General features: G+C 26.9%; 1 non-coding gene across 1 annotated transcript; it reads right to left on the bottom strand.

Moving 5' to 3' along the window:
- Window positions 1–3,264: 3,264 nt before the first annotated feature.
- Window positions 3,265–3,344, bottom strand: TRNAL-UAG. Its single transcript has one exon. It is a non-coding gene; the product is annotated as a tRNA-Leu (tRNA).
- Window positions 3,345–5,282: the final 1,938 nt, after the last annotated feature.

Here is a 5,282-nt window from a genome sequence, read left to right on the forward strand (position 1 = left end):
TAATGATGCACGTAAGTATGATGATATTAGGCTATGGCGCTCTGTTATGCGGATCATTATTATCAATAGCTCTTCTAGTCATTACATTTCGCAAGGTCGGATCTACTTTTTGGAAAAATAATATGAAAAATAAAATGTTATTAAATGAATTATTTTCTTTTGATGTACTTTACTACATAAATGAAAGAAATTCTATTTTACTACAACAAAATATTAATTTTAGTTTTTCTAGAAATTATTATAGATATCAATTGATTGAACAATTAGATTATTGGAGTTTTCGTATTATTAGTCTCGGATTTATCTTTTTAACCGTCGGCATTCTTTCAGGAGCTGTATGGGCTAATGAAACATGGGGTTCATATTGGAATTGGGATCCGAAAGAAACCTGGGCATTTATTACTTGGACCATCTTCGCAATTTATTTACATATTAAAACAAATAGGAATGCTCGAGGTATAAATTCTGCAATTGTGGCTTCGCTAGGTTTTCTTTTAATTTGGATATGCTATTTTGGCGTCAATCTTTTAGGAATAGGTTTACATAGTTATGGTTCATTTACATCGAATTAACTAAAACATTAAAAAGAAAAGAATCCAAATAAAAAAAATAGCATCTATATATAACTTCATATAAGTTAAGAAATCTAATTTAGTTTTAGTAGTAAATCATCAAGAACCTTTTGAATCAAGTAGTACAATGATTCAAAAGGTTCTCACAATACAAAAAGCAAAGACTTCTTATTATAATTCAATTTAATGTTTTTTTTTATTTCCTGAAAACTATCCATAAAAATAATTAGATAAAATGGATTCGACCTTGTCACTTGCTAATGAGAGCACAAAATCAGGATAAATCCCAATACCAATTATGGGTAGAAGAATAGAGATTGAAAGAAATAACTCTCGGGGTCCAGAATCAAAAAAAGAAAAGTTTTTGGCATTAATTAACTTGTATCCATAGAACATTTGACGTGACATAGATAATAAATATATAGGAGTTAATATCATTCCAATTGCCATTACAAAAATAATTAAAATTTTTGAAATTAAGAAATATTTTTGGCTGGTAATTATTCCAAAAAAAACGATTAATTCTGCAACAAAACCACTCATGCCCGGTAATGCAAGGGAAGCCATCGATAAGATAGTGAACATTGTAAATATCTTTGGAATGGAGATAGCCATTCCACCCATTTCATCAAGATAAACAAGCCGGATTCTATCATAACTAGTTCCTGCCAAGAAAAAAAGTGCAGCGCCAATAAATCCATGAGAGATTATTTGTAAAATAGCTCCATTAAGCCCAGGATCCGTTATAGAACCAATACCTATAATTATAAAACCCATATGAGATACAGAAGAATAGGCTATTCTTCTGTATCTCATATGGGTTTTATAATTATAGGTATTGGTTCTATAACGGATCCTGGGCTTAATGGAGCTATTTTACAAATAATCTCTCATGGATTTATTGGCGCTGCACTTTTTTTCTTGGCAGGAACTAGTTATGATAGAATCCGGCTTGTTTATCTTGATGAAATGGGTGGAATGGCTATCTCCATTCCAAAGATATTTACAATGTTCACTATCTTATCGATGGCTTCCCTTGCATTACCGGGCATGAGTGGTTTTGTTGCAGAATTAATCGTTTTTTTTGGAATAATTACCAGCCAAAAATATTTCTTAATTTCAAAAATTTTAATTATTTTTGTAATGGCAATTGGAATGATATTAACTCCTATATATTTATTATCTATGTCACGTCAAATGTTCTATGGATACAAGTTAATTAATGCCAAAAACTTTTCTTTTTTTGATTCTGGACCCCGAGAGTTATTTCTTTCAATCTCTATTCTTCTACCCATAATTGGTATTGGGATTTATCCTGATTTTGTGCTCTCATTAGCAAGTGACAAGGTCGAATCCATTTTATCTAATTATTTTTATGGATAGTTTTCAGGAAATAAAAAAAAACATTAAATTGAATTATAATAAGAAGTCTTTGCTTTTTGTATTGTGAGAACCTTTTGAATCATTGTACTACTTGATTCAAAAGGTTCTTGATGATTTACTACTAAAACTAAATTAGATTTCTTAACTTATATGAAGTTATATATAGATGCTATTTTTTTTATTTGGATTCTTTTCTTTTTAATGTTTTAGTTAATTCGATGTAAATGAACCATAACTATGTAAACCTATTCCTAAAAGATTGACGCCAAAATAGCATATCCAAATTAAAAGAAAACCTAGCGAAGCCACAATTGCAGAATTTATACCTCGAGCATTCCTATTTGTTTTAATATGTAAATAAATTGCGAAGATGGTCCAAGTAATAAATGCCCAGGTTTCTTTCGGATCCCAATTCCAATATGAACCCCATGTTTCATTAGCCCATACAGCTCCTGAAAGAATGCCGACGGTTAAAAAGATAAATCCGAGACTAATAATACGAAAACTCCAATAATCTAATTGTTCAATCAATTGATATCTATAATAATTTCTAGAAAAACTAAAATTAATATTTTGTTGTAGTAAAATAGAATTTCTTTCATTTATGTAGTAAAGTACATCAAAAGAAAATAATTCATTTAATAACATTTTATTTTTCATATTATTTTTCCAAAAAGTAGATCCGACCTTGCGAAATGTAATGACTAGAAGAGCTATTGATAATAATGATCCGCATAACAGAGCGCCATAGCCTAATATCATCATACTTACGTGCATCATTAACCACTGGGACTGGAGAGCTGGTACTAATATTGCAGACTGAGGCATGTTGTTTAAAAGACCTGAAGTAGCAAAACCCTGAATAAAAATAGCACTTGGCGCAGTTATTGCGTTTAAGTGATTTTTTTTTTTTTTATTAAAATAGGAAACTATATGAATAATTGCAAAAGCCCATGAAAGAAAAATTAATGATTCATATAAATTGCTTAATGGAAAATGTCCTGAATAAATCCAACGCGTAAATAATAATCCTGTTATATCAAAAAACGTAATTACGATTCCTTTATCTGATGAATCAAAAAATCCTATGATTTCATCTAAATTAACTAATAAAGTTAAAAAATAAATTAGTAGTACAATTGAAACGACCGAAAAAGATATATGAGTTAATATATGCTCTAAAATTGAAAAAATCATAAAAAATTTGTTAAAAATTAATAAATTAATACTAGGTTTTACCCGATTTTAGAAAACAAGTCGGGTATTAATTTGATTATAAAACTTATAATATCTCTTTTATAAGATATTATGCCGCTACTCGGACTCGAACCGAGATGCTCTAGCACTGCTTCCTAAGAGCAGCGTGTCTACCAATTTCACCATAGCGGCAACTTGTTCAAAATAATACTAACAAGTTTTTACTCAATCGTCGAGATTCAAATTTTAAATAAAGAAGCTAATTTAATGGAATTTAAAATTGATTTTATTACTAAAAAAATGCTTTTTCTAAAAATTAAAACTTCTCCAAAATCCTTAGAAATTTTAACTAAAATTTGCCTAAGTTGCTCAAGAAAAATGAAAAACAACAATTGTCAAAATATCTATTTTCATGCATCTTTTTATATTGTACAAACATAATATTTTTTGATCGCTTAAAAAAAATATCATATATTATTACTTATTAGTATCTAATATTCACTTAATTGTGGATAGATACTTTTATAACTTTGATTCCAAGTAAAGAATATAAGAATTAAGAGAAATAATAATTCCTAAAGGTATAAAGTGCAAAATTTTTGACTTAAATTAATTTAAAGAACCTGTTGATTTCGCTAAAAGATCTTGTATTTCCTAGTTAAGAGGAAATACAAGATCTTTATTTATTTTTTTATTGATGGGGAAAGTAATAACCCCCCCTTTTTTTTACAAAATCAATAGGAATCTTTCGTATATTTCGTATATATATATATTATCTTTTTTTTTTTATTTTGGTTCCTATAGATTTTTTTAATTTATATGTATTCTAAAAAATTGGTTTTTACGTTAGGCTAATTCTAATGATTCTAGTGTTTTTTATTTATTTTGTTGTACAAAAAAACTTTTTGAATTACCTGTAGAAAGTGATTTCCCTAAAGAAAAAGCTTTCAACGATGTCCAATATCCCTTCCTTTTCCAAATTTTTTTACGAATACGCTTTTTCGAGATAGAAGTACGTTTTTTTGGAACTGCCATTCAAAAATGAAAAAAGTTTTTCAGTGGTATAATTGGATGTCAAAGACATTTATTATTCTATTCTTTCGTACTCCATATTGAGTAATTTTTTTATTTTAAATTTTATTATATATTATTTTTCAAACAAAACAGACATTCAAAAGTTTAAAACCCAACTATTTTTTCCCTTTTTCTTGAAAAATTTTTTGTATTTAACGTTTTAAATCCGTATGAGAGTGCTCATTTAATTAATCTATACTGATAGATTTAGATTATATTAGAAAAAAATTTTATTAAATTTCTTCACTTCATATGTAAAAAAAAATATCGATTATAATAATATTTCTTGAAAAAAAAGCTCACTTAGTGTACTGGAAGACAATAACTAAATTCCATAATTCAATAATAATTCTAAATAATCAAACCCAAATAACTTTTTTTTATACTTAATATTAAGTATTTTTTTGTCGTGTAAATCTTTGTTCTATTCTTAATATATGTATATAAATTATTGTAATACGGAATTATAATTCACTTTTACAATAATTTATATACATATATTAAGAATAGAACAAAGATTTACACGACAAAAAAATACTTAATATTAAGTATAAAAAAAAGTTATTTGGGTTTGATTATTTAGAATTATTATTGAATTATGGAATTTAGTTATTGTCTTCCAGTACACTAAGTGAGCTTTTTTTTCAAGAAATATTATTATAATCGATATTTTTTTTTACATATGAAGTGAAGAAATTTAATAAAATTTTTTTCTAATATAATCTAAATCTATCAGTATAGATTAATTAAATGAGCACTCTCATACGGATTTAAAACGTTAAATACAAAAAATTTTTCAAGAAAAAGGGAAAAAATAGTTGGGTTTTAAACTTTTGAATGTCTGTTTTGTTTGAAAAATAATATATAATAAAATTTAAAATAAAAAAATTACTCAATATGGAGTACGAAAGAATAGAATAATAAATGTCTTTGACATCCAATTATACCACTGAAAAACTTTTTTCATTTTTGAATGGCAGTTCCAAAAAAACGTACTTCTATCTCGAAAAAGCGTATTCGTAAAAAAATTTGGAAAAGGAAGGGATATTGGACATC

The sequence above is a fragment of the Brassica oleracea genome, chromosome C5, assembly GCF_000695525.1.
Source record: "Brassica oleracea var. oleracea cultivar TO1000 chromosome C5, BOL, whole genome shotgun sequence".
Lineage (NCBI taxonomy): Eukaryota > Viridiplantae > Streptophyta > Magnoliopsida > Brassicales > Brassicaceae > Brassica > Brassica oleracea.